The sequence below is a fragment of the Scyliorhinus canicula genome, chromosome 1, assembly GCF_902713615.1.
Source record: "Scyliorhinus canicula chromosome 1, sScyCan1.1, whole genome shotgun sequence".
Classification (NCBI taxonomy): domain Eukaryota; kingdom Metazoa; phylum Chordata; class Chondrichthyes; order Carcharhiniformes; family Scyliorhinidae; genus Scyliorhinus; species Scyliorhinus canicula.
The window spans coordinates 296,452,901-296,472,260 of NC_052146.1; positions in this window are offsets into that span (position 1 = coordinate 296,452,901).

Genomic DNA, 19,360 nt, shown 5'->3' on the forward strand with positions numbered 1-19,360 from the left:
TCAACTGTAGTGAAAATAACCCTCGCCCAAACCACCTAATCTGATCTGATTTTTTAAACTGGAATCTAATCTCCTCGAATCAGCAGCTCCTGGGAGATAAGGAACAGAAAATAATTGCTCAAAGGGAACGTCTACATCTGGTTTAAAGGTTGCAGCTGCCAGTAACATAAAACCCACAGCTTCCACTCTGCAAGCGGTTTGAAATAATGAAGTGTGCTCAGAACATAGGAGCAGGAGGGAGCCATTCGGCCCCTCGAGGTTGCTGCATCGTTCAGTTAGAATGTGGTTGATCTGTGTCTTAACTGCATTCACCCACCATGGTTCCATTTCCTTTAATACCCTCATCTAACAGAAATGCCAGGGAGCCCCAAAATAGAAGAGAGATGGAAGAGCAAAAGAAATAGAAGCAGGAGCAGATCAATTAGCCCATCGAGTCAATATGATCTTGGCCCGCCTACCCCCACATCCCTTAATTCCCCGAGAAACCAAAAATGTGCTATCCCACAGCCTGAAATATATTCAACGATGGAGCATCCACAGCCCTCTGGGGACGAGAATTCCAAAGATTCACAACCCTTCGAGTGAAGACATTGCTCGTCATCTCAGTCCTAAATGATCCCCCCCCCCCCCTTATCCCGAGATGGGGACTCTGTTTTTAGATTCCCCGGCCAGAGGTAGCATCCTCTCAGCGTTCCCAAACCCCCCCCCCATCAAACCCCTCAGAATTCTGTAGGATTCAATGAGGTCACCTCTCAATCTTCTAAACTCCAGAGAATAGAAAGCCCAATTTGCTCGGCCTCTCCTCATAGGACAACCCAGCGTCCCGAGGGAGCGGCTAATAATAATAATAATCTTTATTATTGTCACAATTAGGCTTACATTAACACTGCAGTGACGTTACTGTGAAAATCCCCTCGTCGCCAGACTCCGGCGCCTGTGCGGGTACACGGAGGGAGAATTCAGAATGTTCAATTCACCTAACAAGCACGTCTTTCGGGACTTGTGGGAGGAAACCGGGGCACCCGGAGGAATCCCACGCAGACAATGGGAGAACGTGCAGACTCCACATAGACAGTGACCCAAGCCGGGAATCGAACCCGGCTCCCTGGTGCTGTGAAGCAACAGTGCTAACCACTGTGCTACCTTGCCGCCCTAGTGAGCCTTCACTGTGTACACCTCAAATAAAGGGATTAAGGGTTATGGTGTTCGGGCCGGAAAGTGGAGCTGAGTCCACAAAAGATCAGCCATGATCTAATTGAATGGCGGAGCAGGCTCGAGGGGCCAGATGGCCTACTCCTGCTCCTAGTTCTTATGTTCTTATGTTCTTAAACAGAAGTGTATATTTTCTTAAATTTGAAGACCAACACGGCACCCAGTGTGCCAGATTCCCAACGTAATACTGCATGCCATTTAAATATGTGGCTCAGAGTCGACTTATTACACTGCGGTAAATGTTTCACCGTGTCACAGTCTGTAAATAAATGTGAGTGTTATTGTCTGCCTGTACGGTGATGGTGCTGGACCTTTGCACTCTGAAACTATGATTTGGACAGAGTGGACTGGGAGAGGTCACTTTTAAGTAAATCTGTGACAGAACAGGGGCAGGGTTCAAGAAGGAAATAGGGGGGATGCACGGCCAACATGTTCCAATCAAAAAAAAGGGTGAGACCAACAAATCTAGTGGATCCTGGATATCAAGGGCTATACAGTATTGGATAACAAGAAAAAGGGAGGCTTATGGCAGATAGCGAGGGTTCAAAACAGTAGATGTGCTAGAGGCGTATAGAATGTGCAAGAGGGAACTTAAAAAGGAAATTAGGAGAGCAAAGAGGGGACATGAAAGGATATTGGCAGGTAAAATAAAGCAAAATCCTTAAGTTGTTTTACAAGTACATTAAGGGTAAAAGGATAACTAGGGATCCGGCCCATTCAGGACCATAGTGCTATTTTGTGTGTGGAGCCGGAGGATGTAGGTTGGGTTATAAATGAATACTTTGTGTCAGTGTTCACTCGTGAGAGGGACAGTGTGGGCATATATGTGGGCATATACTCATGAGAGGGACAGTGTGGGTATAGAAATCAGGGAGAAGGACTGTAATAAAATTAAAGAGATTAACATAGACAGAGAGGAGGTTCTGAGTGATCTGGCAGGATTAAAAGTAGACAAATCTCCAGGGCCAGATGAAATCTATCCCAGGCTGCTGAGTGAGGCAAGGGAGGAAATAGCAGGGGCCCTAGCAATAATTTACAATTCTTCCATGGCCACAGGAGAGGTGACGGAGGACTGGTGGATAGCCAATGTGGTGCCATATTCAGGAAGGGAGGAAGGGATAAACCAGGAAACTACAGGTCAGTCAGTCTAACCTCAGTGGTGGGGAAACTATTGGAAGCAACTCTGAGAGACAGAATTAATCTGCATTTGGAGAGGCGGGGATTAATCAAGAACAGTCAACATGGTTTTGTTAAAGGCAGGTCATGTCTGACCAACTTGATTAAATTTTTCCAAGAGGTGACCAGGTGTGTAGATGAGGAAAATGCATTTCACGTAGTTCACTTGTACTTCAGCGAGGATTTAGATAAGGTCCCACATGGGAGACTGACAGAGAAGGTCAGAGCAAATTGGCAAATTGGATCCAGAATAGACTGAGTGGCAGGAAGCAGAGGGTGATGGGCGAGGGGTGTTTTACTGACTGGAAGCCTGTGTCCAGTGGGGTCCCACAGGGATCAGTGTTCGGGCCCTTGCTGTTTGAGGTTTCTATGAATGTAGTATATAATCAGTAAATTTGTGTATGATACAAAAATATTTATTAACCGAGGCATAGAGTTTAAGAGCAGGGAGGTTGTGCTGGAAATATATAATTGTGGTTAGGCCACAACTAGAATACTGTGTGCAGTTCTGGAATCTATAGAGGACTGTGGCATCACTTGAAGGGGGTGCAGAGGAGATTTACCAGGATGTAGCCTGGGCTGGAGAGTTTTAGTTATGAAGCACATGGAGCACACCAGAATGACAGGGAGTGGGATAGCTTGATCTTGGTTTTGGACAATGCTCGGCACAACATCGAGGACCGAAGGGCTTGTTCTGTGCTGTACTATTCTATGTTCTATGTGAGAGAGATTGGTTAGACTTGGATTGTTTTCCTTGGAGCAGAGGAGGCTGAGGGGGGACATGACTGAGATGTATAAAATTATGAGGGGCATGGATAGAGTCGACAGGAAGAAATCTTTCCCCTTGGCGGAGGGATCAATGATCGCGGTGGGGGAGGGGGGGGGGGGGGGATAGATTTAAGGTAAGGCGCAGGAGGGGATGTGAGGGGTAACGTCTTTACCCAGATGGTGGTGGGTATGTCGAACTCGCTGTCTGAAAGGGTGGTGGAGGCAGAGACCCTCATACATTGAAGAAATATTTAGATGTGCACTTCCGATCCCAAGGCTTATAAAGCTATGTGCTTTTTCCAAGTGCTGGAAAATGGGATTGGAATAGTTAGGCGGTTGTTTTTGACTGGCGCAGACTTGATGGGCCAAAGGGCCTTTTGTGTGCTGTCTGACTCTATAACTCAATGAAACACTGTGGCAGCTTTTGGTTCCCAGCTGTAATAATTTTGGGAACAATTGAATAAGTGGGATTTTTGTGCAATGTTTTCATGGCAGCAATTATTGTGCATCGTATTATGGTAGTGCGGCTACTATGACAACAGTGATGACTCTGCGGAATAAGAAGGAAAATCCCACCAAATGATGATGCTTAATGCAATGTTGGGAATGGACTCATCCGTGACTAATCCCAATATAAAAGAATGTCTAACATTTAAATTGCACCTTTCATGACCTCAGGCAATCCTAATCACAGCCAATTAAGACTTTCCTCTGAAGAGTAACTGGAGTATGGGGAAACTTGGCAGTCAATTTTCACACAGCAAGATCCCGCAAACATCACTGATAAATGTCCAGATAATCTGTTTTAGTTATGTTGGATGAAAGTTAAATATTGATCAGGACAATATTATGTTGACTCCTCTGTTCTTTGGAGCGTTGAAACCCACAAAGAGAGGACTGAAGGGCCTTAATGTTGCATCCGAAAGACATCACCCCTGACAGTGCAGCCCTCCCTCAGCACTGCACTGGTGTGTCAGCCAGGTTTACCTGCCACTGGAGTGGGGCTCGAACCCGTGGCCTCCTTCACTCAAAAACAAGGGATACCCACTGAGGCACAGTGGACACATCATGAAGCTCTGCAGGTAGGGCAGCACGGTGGCGCAGTGGTTAGCACTGCTGCCTCTCGGCGCCAAGGTCCCAGGTTCCATCCCGGCTCTGGGTCACTGACTGTGTGGAGTTTGCACATTCTCCCCCTGTTTGTGTGGGTTTCACCCCCACAACCCAAAGATGTGCAGGGTAGGTGGATTGGCCATGCTAAATTGCCCCTTAATTGGACAAAATGAATTGGGTACTCTAAATTTAAAAAATAAATAAATAAATGACGCTCTGCAGGTGCTAGGTTCCAAATTCAATCCTTGGTTGGTGTTGGGTTGGCTGATATTAGCAAAGCCTAGGTAGATAGACTGCATTGAATGGTAGTTCATTCCTGTGTATCAGGGCAGAGAAAGTCAGATGAGCTTCTCCTGCCCAATTGACCACTTGGCTGATCCCCCCTGGGGGTTGATCGATGATTGAGGAACAATAGTCCAGGGTCAGCACTTTTCAAAAAGAAAGGAAGGATATATTTGGATCGAGAATGGGCAGCATGGTAGCACAGCGGTTAGCACAGTAACCTCATGGTTCCAGGGTCCCAGGTTTGATTCCCAGCTTGAGTCACTGTGTGTGCAGAGTCTGCACGTTCTACCCGTGTTTGCGTGGATTTCCTCCCACAGTCCAAAGATGTGCAGGTTAGGTAGATGGGCGATGCTAAATTGCCCTTAGTGTCCAAAAATATTGGGGTGGGGTTACTGGGTTACGGGGATAGGGTGGATGTGTCGGTTTGGGTAGAATGCTCTTTCCAAGGGCCGGTGCAGACTCGATGGGCTAAATGGCCTCCTTCTGCACTGTAAATTCTATGATTCAATGTGAACACCAATTTCCCTGATCCCAGGGACTGCCAGTCATGCAGCTTGACAGCAGGAACAGGAGGATTAACAACCACTGCATACATTTTAAAATGTTACTTTCAGAATTTCTAATCAAACCGGAGTGCCAACTGCCAGTCATTGATGCCAAGTTGACTGCTGCTGGCTGGGTGCCAGTATGTTTATCATTGATTCATGGCGTAGTACAACACAGCAAGAGGCCACTCTGCCCATCCGCATATGCTCCCCATTTCTCTGCAATTCTTTCTCCTTCACAAATTCCCCACCACTCAGTGTTTGCGATCGTTTTTTCCTCTCGTCGCCCCTGTTTTGCCAATCACGTTAAAATCTGTATCGTCTGCTTATCCACGCTTCAGCCTTTGGAGGCTGTTTGTTTATTTTTATTTATTCTGCGTAACCTTCATGATTGAACAGAAACTTCATTTAAATCTCCACAGCCATCTCTGCCCTAAGGAGTTTACAAACATAGATAATAGGAACAGGAGGAGGCCATTCAGCCCTTCGAGTCTGCTTCATCATTCAGTATATAATCATTCAATTCCTACAGCGCAAAAGGAGACTATTCGGCCTATCGAGTCTGCACCGACCCTCCGAAAGATCATCCTGCTTAGGCCCACTCCCCTGCCCTATCTCCCAACCCTGTAACCCCATCTAACCGTTTGGACACTAAGGGCAATTTAGCATGGCGAATCCACCTGACCTGCACATATTTGGACTGTGGGAGGAAACCGGATCACCCGGAGGAAACCCACCCAGACATGGGGAGAATGCGCAAGCTCCACACAGTCACCTGAGGCCGCAATCGAACCCGGGTCCCTGACGCTGTGAGGCAGTAGTGCTAACCACTGTGCCACCGTGCCATGATCATGGCTGATCCGATATCTCGACACCATACCCCAGCATTCGTCCCATGCCTCTTGACACCTTTTGAGTCGAGAAATCTATCTAAGCTTCCTAAATGTATTCGGTGACTTGGCCTCCACAGCCTTCTGTGGTAGAGAATTGCACAGGCTCATCATCTTCTGTGAAGGCATTTCTCCTCATTGCAGATAAAATGTTTTTTTAAAGCGAAATCCCGGAATACATGTGGAATTAATTATACCCTACGATTATTTGTGACTATTTTTCTTGCTAACGTTCTCCATTTCTTCCCCTGATGGTGTTGGGCCCTTGCTGCTGGAGGGTTCTACTGGTCGCTGCCCACGCTCTGTTGCCTCATTGAAGTCACCACCATTCCCTTAAGTCAGCCTAGGTGACGGCGCTAAGCTGTGCGACCATGAGAAGCTTGATGTCCACGGCTAGAGGCAAGAGCTTTCTTGACATATGTCTGGGGACTCTCCCTAGTGTTACTTGTAGCAACTGGAACCTTTCCTCGATGGGGACTAATGAAACCAAGGCGAGGGGGGGGGGGGGGGAGGGGGGAGTTGTATGGTTGAGGCGGAGGGCGGTGTGGGGGGGGGGGGGGGGGGGTGGTTTGAGGGGGGAGGAATTGAAACAGGTCTGGCCACTGTATTCACCCACTCGTGGGGAAGCTGCTGGATATTCTTTCCTCGCCCTGCTGAACAAACTGAAACTCCATCTGGTCAGCACTAATGCTGTGACAGCACCTGAACAATGCTTTATTCATCCATTTGGGCCACTGTAAAACTTCAAACAGCAGTTTGCTCCGTGGTGTCAAAGCCACATCTGATCTGTGCTCCGCAATGGTCACTGGCCAGCACCTTCATCAGGACAGTCATTGATTCCAACTTGCAAAGTTAACCAGCTGTGGAAATGTCCATTTGGAATAGGGAATGTTTTATAAAAGTGTGACACTCAGGCCATTTCCTTGGTGGCAGGGTGGTCTGAAATATTGTTAACCCTGTTTATATTTATTAAAATGACCGTTTGTTCAATTTCTTCAGAGGAAACTTTCAGAAACGGTATTGCAAAGATGTGAAACATATTGCAAATAGCACAATAAAAGCAAATTAAGGGAAATACTCATGACATTTACAAACACGCCCACTATCGGCTCAATTCCAAATGATCTGGGACAATCATGTTCTATTTCCCCCCCCATTCTGTCCCCTTGCGCCTTCACTCCCACCCCTACAACCCCAATATCGGCTGGGGCAGTACTATTAGCTGTGGGAAATGAGGAGGAGGCTATAAAACATCCAGAGTCCCTTTTTCTGAGCACCCTACGATGCAAAGAATGAAATGGTGAGGTTGTAAATTGCTTGGTTCAGCCTGAGACCCTGAACAGGTGGAGGGATGAGAATTTTATATATTCCTTCAAGGGATGTGGGCATCGCTGTCTAGGCCAGCATTTATTGCCCATCCCTAATTGCCCTTGAGGAGGTGGCGGTGAACTGCCTTCCTGAACCGCTGCACTCCCCTGAGTGTTGGTACATCACAGTGCGGTTGGGAGATGGTTCCAGGATTTGGACCCAATGACAGTGACGAAAAGCTGATATATTTCCACGTTAGGAAGGTGAGTGACTTGGAGGGGAATTTGCAGGTGGCACTGTTCCCATGTGTCCGCTTGTCCTTGACTTCTAGGTGTCAGCAATCGCAGGTTTGGAAGTTGCTGTTGAAGGAGACAAATTGCTACAGTGGGGTCTTGTAGATGGCACACACTGCCACTGTGCATCGGCGGATGGGCTGCTAATCAAAGCAAGGTGGCTTTGTCCTGAATGGTGTTGAGCTTTGGTAAGAGTTGTTATCTGCACACATCCAGGCGAGTAGATGGTGGACAGGTTTTGGGGGGAGGGAGTGTGATAGTGGCAGCAAACAATGACACAAGTGTTTAACTGGAGAAACTTGTAGCTCAACCAGGACTGTATTTTGGACAGGTAAGCTGACAAGACCAAGGCAATGGAGGGCGGTGGTGAGGTAGAGCTGGGTGTCGTCCGTAAGCCTGTGGAATCTGACGTTCGCATGATGTCGTCGAGGGGCAGCACGTGGTGAGGAAGGGAAGCGGGTAGATACTTGGGCAACACCAGAGGTAACTGCAGGAGTTATTCTCTGACTATGATTGGTTAGATAAGAGTAGAGCCTGGGAGTGCAGGGCCACCCAGCTGGAGAAGGTTGGCATGCTCAATCAGACCAAAGTTTCTGGAGAGGGCAAGGGAATGATTGAACTTTTGGAATTTACTGGATTTTATCAAATCCAAAATATAGGCCAGCATTTATTGCCCATCCTTAATTGCCTTTGAACTGAGTGGCCATTTTAGCGGGCAGCTCAATGTCAATCATATTGTCAATCATTAGACTTTTAATTCCAGATTTTTATTAAAATCAAATTTCACCATTTAGCATGGTGGGATTTGAACCTGGGTCCCCAAAGTAGGGCCCAAGGTTGCTATGTTACTAATCCAGTGGCAATACCACTATGTCACCACCTCCCCTTATTGACACTATATTAACTGGAGTAGAGAAGGATCAGGAGATATCTGATTAAGGACTTCATTAAGGGATTAATGGAGCCCAGACAGAGGAAAGAGAGGGAAAATCTCCCCATTCAGCAAAGGATGGAGGACCAGAGGACACGGGTTTAAGGTGATTGGCAAAAGAAGCGACGGTGACATTGAGCGACAGGTTTTTCACGCTGTGAGTGGTGAGAGCCTGGAACACACTGCCTGAGAGTGTGGTGGAGGCACATTCAATCGAGGCCTTCGTAAGGAAACCTGGATAACCACCTGATGGGCTAAAGGGATAAGATTGGGGTGTTGGTCCAGCTAGATTGCTCTTGCACGGAGCTGGCACAGAGTTAAAAGACCTCCATCCCTAACCATACAGAGCAGGGAGGTCCAGAGGACAATGAACTTCAGAAATGACCGTCCTGCCCGAAACCTAATTCTACTGATTTCCCGGTTTCCTCCACAGATGTTTATTCCCTCTGCCAGGCTAAAAAATGAGGCTGGGTAGGAAACAGCCCTTAAGTGGCCAACTAGTGGCCAAGAATAGGCCACTTAAGGGCCTCAAGGTAGAGGGGGGGGTGCAGGGGGATGGCAAGGATGGGCTTCCCCAACATAAAATAGCTGCGTGGTCAGGACGGGAGGGAATCCCGGGAGAATCCCGATCCTGCAATTTCACATTCCCCCCCCCCTGCCCAAACTCTCACCGCTGGGGGGCGTGTAAATTCCTGGCCCTTTGATTCCATTGCAGCAGGGTTACTGAGGAATATTCTCACATTGACACTCTTTAACATTTTCAAGCAGCCTGCTGTACAGCAACTGAACTTTGGGTCATTGTGAAAAGCCCTGGTAAACAGTAGAGGTTGAGGAGAGATGCACAGAGCTCACTTGCACTCCGCCATCAAACGACAATCCATTGAAATGACTGCTCAAGGTCTCGGCTATTAATTCTGTCTGGTACAGTGTAACTGGGACTTTCTTTTCCCCGATTGAAGGTGCTGGCTGTGGCCCACTGGTATTGTGTTTAAGTGGCCGATCGTCATGTCTAAGCCTAATGAGTTGTCCATTCCCAAACTATATCATGATGGGGTAGTATCACTGTGAAGCCCTCTGCTGTCATCACCCGGCATCGAGGATGACTGCGCCGCAATCATAGCAAAAACACTGGAGCAGGAGCGGACCTTTTAGCCTCTCAAGGTGCTAACTCCATATAGAGCTGTTATATTACTTACTGTAAGATATATTACTCATTTGCTTCATATCAAGATGCTCTTAACCTCGATGTTGATTAATACTCGTAGTCATCCAATGAAAGCAAATCATTTATTAAGTAACAGAACAAATAAACTTGTGAGTTTGATTTCTTCAATACTTTTACTGGCTATTAAATAAACAAGATAGAATAAGAACAAACTATGATTAACTACACTCGCACTCTGAGCTAACTCTCTCCACCCTGGTCACGAGTCACAATGCACACGAAGAGGCGGGAACTCAGATTGATTCTGTCTTTATACCCCTTGTTAGTGCTGCCATCTAGTGATCACATAGCTGTTATGACTATACATAACCCCTTATGTATATACAGATATGCAGATTTGGGGCAGCACGGTAGCATAGTGGTTAGCACCATTGCTTCACAGCTCCAGGGCCCCAGGTTCTATTACCGGCTTGGGTCACTGTCTGTGCGGAGTCTCCCCGTGTCTGCATGGGTTTCTTCCGGGTGCTCCGGTTTCCTCCCACAAGTCCTGAAAGACGTGCTGTTAGGTGATTTGGACATTCTGAATTCTCCCTCCGTGTAGAACAGACTGCAGAATGTGGCGACTAGGAGATTTTCACAGTAAATTCATTGCAGTGTTTTTAAAAATAAATTTAGAGTACCCAATTCATTTTTTCCAATTAAGGGGCAATTTAGTGTGGCCAATCCACCTACCCTGCACATCTTTGGGTTGTGGGGGCGAAACCCACGCAAACACGGGGAGAATGTGCAAACTCCACACGGATAGTGACCCAGAGCCGGGGTCGAACCTGAGACCTCAGCGCCGTGAGGCTGGAGGGCTAACCCACTGCGCCACCGTGCTGCCCTGCATTGCAGTGTTAATGTAAACTTACTTCTGACAATAAAAATTATTATTAACCTTTTTGCGGGCAGCACGGTGGCCTAGTGGTTAGCACAGCTGCCTCACGGCGCTGAGGTCCCAGGTTCGAATCCCGGCTCTGGGTCACTGTCCGTGTGGAGTTTGCACATTCTCCCCGTGTCTGCGTGGGTTTCGCCCCCACAACCCAAAAAAATGTGCAGAGGAGGTGGATTGGCTACGCTAAATTGCCCATTAACTGGAAAAAATAATTGGGTAATCTAAATTTTTAAAAAAAAAAAAAAAAAAAAATTATTAACCTTTTTGGGCACTAAGGGCAATTTAGCATGGCCAATCCACCTAACCTGCACATCTTTGGACTGTGGGAGGAAACCGGAGCACCCGGAGGAAACCCACGCAGACAGGGGGAGAACGTGCAAACTCCACACAGACAGTGACCCAAGACGGGAATAGAACCTGGGACCCTGGAGCTGAGTGCCAACCACTGTGCTACTGTGCCGTCCATAAGGGGCAGAGGCCAGGGCCAGAGGCCCCCACGGTGTTTTCACCCCCTTGCAGAGAATGGATATTGGAATTCCGCCAGCAATGGTGGCCTTACTGCTATTCGCCGCAGCCCTGGGGGATGCCCTGCGGCTGGACGAGCTGGAGCTGCTCGAGGAGGAGGAAGTTGCAGCAGCGGAGCATACTGAGCGGAACCTGCCCTAGAGGAACAGAAGGCAGCTGCCCAGGATGGACAGCCGGCTGCCCAACAGGCCGAGGTGGAGGAAGGGCAGCGGAGGGACCGCATGAGACCTTGTGTGTTATTGGCAGCGCCTGTCATTCGAGGACCTGCCGGACCGGGAATGCCTTTGGAGGCTTCGGCTGAGCAGAGAGACAGTACGACATATCTGTCAGATGATGGCACAACTGGCATAGTGGGGAAAGAGGGGAGGACACCCGCTCCAGGCGGCCATCAAGGTGACAAACAGAAAATAACAGAGTTACACAGTCCGACGCATGCAGCCCTGGGTGTGGGTAGCTGGTGGCCTCAGTTGCCAGGACACCCAGCCATGGTAGCCGGTATAGGAGCTGGCATGTGGGGCATGGTGAGGGTTCGGCCACCCTATGGGTTGGATGGGATAGGATTACAAGTGTGAGGGACAGGGGTTGGTGCCAGCCAGGGCACAGTGCTGCCTACTTACCCTGGCCGCCCTGAGGAGGTCGTGCAGATTCTTCCGGCACTGCTGGCCGGTCTGGATGGTGTAACCTACGGCGCTCACCGCCTCTGCCAGCTGCGTCCAGGCACAGCAAATGGTGGCGGCTGGCAGCCTCCTTCCTGGACCAGGGTACAGGGTCATCCGCTGTCCTCCACCGCGTCCAGGAGGGTCTCCAGTTCGGCGTCAGGGAAGCGTGGAGCTGCTCTCCTTGCTGCCATGCTGTTGGCTGGGATGGGGTGTGTGGGGAGTGCAGTGTGTATACGTGGCTGCAGCTTGACAGCCTCCCGAGTGTCAATCGCGAAGCCGGCGAATCCGGCACAGTTTCTAATTGGAAACAATTGTGTTCCACCTGGTGCTGGTGCTAACCCCTAAACAGTAGCAGAATCTGTCCAGGGTGCGGTGCCAGGTTTGCTGTTGTGGAACTCGACGAATTCTGCGCTGGCGTCAACAGAATCTAACACCTTATCTGGTCGGGCCTACATGTGACTCTAGACCCGACCAGCCTCGCAGTTAACTCTGAAATGCCGTCTGAAATAGCCTAGCAAGCCACTCAGTCCAGGGGCAATTAAGGACGGACAGCAACGGCTGGCCCAGCCAATGGCCCTCACAACCCATTAAACAACAATTTTTGAAAACATTGGATAGATCGGCGATCTAACTCAGGAATAATTTGGGGTTTGTGTCTCACGCTGTCAGAGCTCTTACAAATGGAGCCACAAGAGGAGAGAAATGGATTTTTAATCATGGTTTGGACATTGCGTCACCTCCTGAACATGTTTGGACCAAACATTTACCTCAGAGGCAATTGGGCAGGCAATGTGCTCGGACAAATGGTAAAGCCTCCAATCAGAGTCCCATTAAGGGTCTCGTCACTGCGAGGTACAATTACATTTTAACCCATTTATCATCGCTGCAACACTTGGCGACAGCTCACGACTTCCTGGCTCCCGTAAAGACATTTCGCATTGGTATTCAGAAACTGTTCAAGGTAAAATATCTCCACTTAGATTAAACGTGAGGCATTTTGTTACAGTGACATATGCCTGATTGCCCCGGAATTAAATATTCGAGCTTTCTTCTGATCTTCGCCCTTGCAGTCGGCTGACAGCTGGGTGTGGGATCAGCTGCTGCTCGTGCCTCTGGGGCAGAGATTTGCATCAGTACGTCGTCCCAGCCACCAGCCAAATACTTAAAGATTTTGGTTTGTAATTAAAGGCTCCATTTACTCAGACACTGTTGAACTGGCTAGAGTGGGAATGAAGTGGTGATCGGAATTAGATAGCCCTGTGTAAGCAGATGGGTTGCAAATGTCCTCATCAACCAGCTGTCCCACGACATAGCCACAGTCTGCTTTCGATTTTCACATTACCTCGCTGGAGAAATGCAACCCAATTAAGAGTAACATTAATGTGTGACCAACCCCCCCCCCCCCTCGGCCACAACACCCCACTACCTACCACCCACCGACTCTCACCCACAACTGCCCGACCAAACAGGGTGGTAGAGGTTTGGAACTCCCTCGCACAAGCAGCAGTTGAAGCTGGAACAGTTTTTAATTTTAAACCTGAGATAGGCAACCCTGTGGGGCAGCATGGTGGCACAGCGGTTAGCACTGATGCTTCACAGCTCCAGGGTCTCGGGTTCGATTCCCGACTTGGGTCACTGCCTGTGCGGAGTCTGCACGTTCTCCCCATGCCTGTGCGGGTCTCCTCCGGGCGCTCTGGTTTCCTCCCACAATTCCCCAAAGACGGTTTATTAGGCGAATTGGACATTTTGAATTCTCCCTGTGTAGCCGAACAGGTGCCGGAATGTTGCGACTAGGGGATTTTCACAGTAACTTCACTGCAGTGTCAATGTAAGCCAACTTGTCACAACTTGGCAGCAGGGTAGCATGGTGGTTAGCATAAATGCTTCACAGCTCCAGGGTCCCAGGTTCGATTCCCGGCTGGGTCACTGTCTGTGTGGAGTCTGCACGTCCTCCCCCTGTGTGCGTGGGTTTCCTCCGGGTGCTCCGGTTTCCTCCCACAGTCCAAAGATGTGCGGGTTAGGTGGATTGGCCATGCTAAATTGCCCGTAGTGTCCTAAAAAAAGTAAGGTTAAGGGGGGGGTTGTTGGGTTACGGGTATAGGGTGGATACGTGGGTTTGAGTAGGGTGATCATGGCTCAGCACAACATTGAGGGCCGAAGGGCCTGTACTGTTCTATGTTCTAATAAGTAAAAACATTACATTTTAAAAAAAGGTAGATTTTTGTTGAGCAAAGATATTTTAAAAATAAATTTAGAGTACCCAATTCATTTTTTCCAATTAAGGGGCAATTTAGCTTAGCCAATTCACCTACCCTACAGATCTTTGGGTTCTGCTGGCGAAATCCACACAAACATGTGGAGAATGTGAAAACTCCACACGGACAGTGACCCAGAGCCGGGATCGAACCTGGGACCTCGGCGCCAAGAGGCAGCAGGGCTAACCCACTGCGCCACCGTGCTGCCCGTTAAGCAAAGATATTAAGGGATATGGGCCAAAAGCAGGTACATGGGCTTCGGCCACTGATCAGCCGCAATCTCATTGAACGGCGGGCGGGATAGGCTCAAGGGGCTGAATGGCCTACTCCTGTTCCTCACCGAGTATTCCCTCCTTACGCCGCAGGACTGGTTATCATCCAGGTCCCAGGGCTCCCTACATCCGAGAGTTACATCAAAATTATAATTTGGAGATTGTTCTGCTCAACCGGTCAGCATTGGTATGTTTCCTTCAAACAGGCTAATCCCATTTATCCGATCTGTTCCCCCTATCCTCGAGAATTTGGACAATGTACACTTTGCTCGCATTTCATTTAAAAGTTGCTAAGTATCTGATAAGCCCTTGATAAGAGCTGGTGTCAATTCGATGAATTGCAGATAGCAGTCTTGCCTTTCTCTGTGATAATACCAGTCTGTATTGACACTGACGAAACAAGGTGAATCACGTTATTATAAATGCTGTTTTACTCCAAGCAAACCCAGCACTTGCACAGACTGATCCAGCAGGATGGTATGGAGGCTAGGGATATCTGACATTCCTCATCGACTCCTAATCGACTCCTAACCCGGCATTGTCAGCAACAATCAGTTGGGTATCGTGAATTGTAACAATGGCCATTTTGCATCTATTCCATATTACATCACATCTCTCTCTATGGGCACATTACCAGCTTAGATTCCATCCTCAAAACCTTGCCCAATAGCGCAATCATGGCAGGTTTACAGCAAAATAAAAGACACAAACATATTTCTAGGAGAGTGCGCTTGATAAGAGAATTCGCAGTCGAGCTCAATGTATCAATATATATTCTTAACAAATTACATTGCGTTGGTAAGGCGCTCAGCCGGCAGAAACAAGCAACCGTTAATCCTGAGCCAAAGCCAACCCTAGTTACTGGTGAAAACATCCCCCCCCCTCTCTGACCGACCATTTGCCTCATTAGCTGAAAGCTTCATTGTGAAATGGACGATGAACAATATAATGAAACCCAGAGACCATCAGACGTTTGGTAAGAGAAAGGGGTTGTCCACAATCCATTGTTCATGGATCTCTGCAACAAACAGAAAATGTCACCGACAGGAGAGTGCTAACTAATTTTAGCAAGGTTTTTGACATGGAGATCAGCAAGCTTCTTCAATAAAGAGTGAGCTCATCATGTGTACACTGGTTCTCATATTTCCTCAACAATTAGGGCAGCACGGTGGCGCAGTGGATTAGCCCTGTTGCCTCACGGCGCCGAGGTCCCAGGTTCGATCCCGGCTCTGGGTCACTGTCCGTGTGGAGTTTGCACATTCTCCCAGTGTTTGCGTGGGTTTCGCCCCCACAACCCAAAGATATGCAGGTTAGGTGGATTGAACACTCTAAATTGGCCCTTAATTGGAAAAATAATTATTGGGTACACTAAATTTATTTTAAAAAAATTATTTCCTCAACAATCAACAACAATACGTTTGAAACAAATAGAGTACTTCAATTAGATAACGCTACACGCTGAAGTCCCAAAAGGACCAATTATGATTTTAGCTACCATAAACAATGCCTGTATTCATATCAATACATTCATCACTATGAACACATGGGGTGGGATTTACCATTCTCTGACAGTGATTTTGTAATCGGCGATCGGGAGGAGAATCCCGTCCGATGCCGAAATCGGGGGCGGCGCCGGTTTGATATCGGTTTTGTATCCTCCACCCCCTCCGAAATGGCACCATCGCGTCGCGCGCCGTTGGAACGGCATTGGAGCATCAGCTGAAGGTCCTCCCCGATGCTCCGCCCCTGGTGGGCCGTGTTCCCGACCACGCGCGACACCCGTGGTCTCAGCAGTCGGGAACTCGGCGTGGCGACTGCGGATTGTGTCCAGTGCCGCAACAGTCAGGTGGGCGCTGGACACAATCCATTGCTGCTGGCCGGGAGGGGGGGGGGGGGAGCTTCTGCGAGGGCATGGGGGACTGCTGGGGTGGCCGGGGCACACCACCAGGTCAGGTCCGCACACGGCCGGCACCATGTTTTACGGCTGCAGGTCATCGCCGTGCACATGCGCTGTCACGTACCCGCCCATTCTCCAGGCATTTATATCGTGGGAGCTGGGGGTTTTACTCGGCACGGCTACTGGCCCCTCGCTGGTCGCAGGGGTTTCACAGGTCGGCGCAACATCGAGGGCCGAAGGGCCTGTACTGCGCTGTAATGTTCTATGTTCTATGAAAGTCATCTTGAGCTTGTGGCCTCAACGCTGAAATTCACACAGAGTATGAAAATGAACCTATACTTCTTGGCAAAACAGGAACATAGAACATAGAACATAGAACAGTACAGCACAGAACAGGCCCTTCGGCCCTCGATGTTGTGCCGAGCAATGATCACCCTACTCAAACCCACGTATCCACCCTATACCCGTAACCTAACAACCCCACCCCCCCCCTTAACCTTACTTTTTAGGGCACTACGGGCAATTTAGCATGGCCAATCCACCTAAGGAAGACGAGGGATTCCGAGTATTTTTTGATTGTTGCAAATGTTTAATTGCCTTAGTTACTGAATGGTGCTGGGTATTGTGTTAAGATCAACCCATTTACCTGTGCTGTTCAAGGAGGTTTCTACTAAAACGTGTGGCTAAAATAGTGTTGCCACACATGTGGCTAGTTAGCAATTGGACAACGCCAGCCTTGATCATGTGATCAAACTCATTGCACAGGCCCAAAGTTGACTGCTTTCTGACTCAAGAGATTGGGACTATTTAGCAATGGAGCCAAGCTGACACTTGTGTCGCCCAAGTGGTCACATGATAACGTAATGACGCGGTTACTCAAGAGGTCACGTGACACAAGCCTGGAAGTTCGGCCCGGAGCATGGGCAGTGTACAAGCAGGAGTAACTGCTCGGCTACTAAATGAAATGCTGTCTGTTACATGTCCTTGGTCGCCAGTCTTTGGGAACCCAGCACTTTTATGACTAGTATGCTCTGAGTTAGCTGGGGGATGGGGGATGAGTGGGGGGGGGGTCACCACAATTGAGTTTCCACACTCACGACTAAGGAAGGGGAAACTCAGTCAGTGTTGCTACTCTTCAGTGTTATCCTGCGTGGAATTTGGGTCAGAATAGGAGCTGTCTAGACGGTGATGCACACACAGGTGACCAGCCAAGCTCACATTTCAATGTGCAGATTCAAGGAGGGAATGGAAAAGCTGGGAAAGGAAATGTATGAATGATATCGTTTTCTGACTTGCTTCTCTAGGGGTGGATGAGACTCCACTCATTTGCATGGGCGGCACAGTGGTTAGCACTGTTGTTTCACAGTTCTAGGGTCTCTAGTTCGATTCCCGCTTGGGTCATTGTCTGTGCGGACTCTGCACGTTTTCCCCGTGGCTGCATGGGTTTCCTCCAGGGGCTCCAGTTTCCTCCCACAAGTCCCGAAAGACATGCTTGTTAGGTAATTTGGACATTCTGAATTCTCCCTCAGTGTACCCGAGCAGGCGCTGGAATGTGGCGACTAGGGGATTTTCACAGTAACTACACTGCAGTGTTAATGTAAGCCTACTTGTGACAATAATAAAGATTATTATTATTACTTTATGTCAAACAGCAATAAGAAAACCTGAACAGGGAGAAGTTAAAATAAATGCAGAGGCCGTTTATGCCTTTGAGAAGCAATGGCACATACGCACACGTCAGACGGAGACTCCGACTTGAGCAATGAAATTATTGAAAACAAATTCACTGGAAAGAATGTTGTCATCATTTCTGACGAAGATTTGCTTCACTGTTTACTTGGCTGAACACATGGGGAAGGAGAATGCGGCTTCCTCGGAGCTGATAGCAGCTCGGGTCAGGACAGACAGGAAACCTACACTTGGTCTGCCGAATAAAGTCCAGGGAATGAACCGGGTTAAGCACAGCAAAGGGTAACTCTGTGAGTTCAAAGACTGACAAGTCTCCCAGGCAATGTTTCCACATCCTCCCCTCACCCATTCTTCTCCTGAAGGTGCCAACTCCTTATCATGGCACGGTTCCATTGACTCCGGGAGCTCTCTACTCCCACTCCTGCCCCAAAAGGTGTGTGTCGACACGATAACTGATCGTGACTCCACGGGTCATAGCTGGCCCTGTCTTCACCTGGTCCGAGGGTTGCCAACACTGGTTTGATATATTCCTGGAGGTGTTGTCGCATGAGGTATGATGTCTGGCCTCCCCACAACGCCCGACCTTCCCACGGTCATTGGCCTTCATTACCTGATTGGATAATTCTTGACAAAATCCTGTTTTCCCTTGTCCGGTATTTTTATAACTAATAAAAAGAAGTGTACTAAGGAACCCTCAATTTTTAATTCCTGTATTGTCTTTCTCCTGGGTTGTTTGCAACAATCTGCTGGACATGAATCTTTAATTTCCTGGAGACTCCAGGGCAATCCTGGAGGGTAGGTAACCTCCACCTGATGCTCCTGTATGCGTTTTCCAGTGAGGTGCCACTGGATAGTGAGAAGAGACAGAAATCCTGTTTGGTTTCACCCTCCCTGGGGCTGCAGGACTGACGTCATTTCCAACTCTCAAAATGCTGACATTGACTAGTGAGGGAGGTGTAGTATAAAGGGTTAACAGAATCATAGATTATCATAGAATTTACAGTGCAGAAGGAGGCCATTCGGCCCATCGAGTCTGCACAGGCTCTTGGAAAGAGCACCCTACCCAAGGTCAACACCTCCACCCTATCCCCATAACCCAGTAACCCCACCCAACACTAAGGGCAATTTTGGACACTAAGGGCAATTTATCATGGCCAATCCACCTAACCTGCACACCTTTAGACTGTGGGAGGAAACCGGAGCACCCGGAGGAAACCCACGCACACACGGGGAGGATGTGCAGACTCCGCACAGACAGTGACCCAAGCCGGAATCAAACCTGGGACCCTGGAGCTGTGAAGCAATTGTGCTATCCACAATGCTACCGTGCTGCCCTGGGATGGATGATGATGTGGCACTGATGCCCAGCAGTCGGGTACAAGGTGCTGTTTGGATCAGAGTGGCAGCCCTGAGGGGCGATGGGCCTTTCTGACAATTCACTATCTA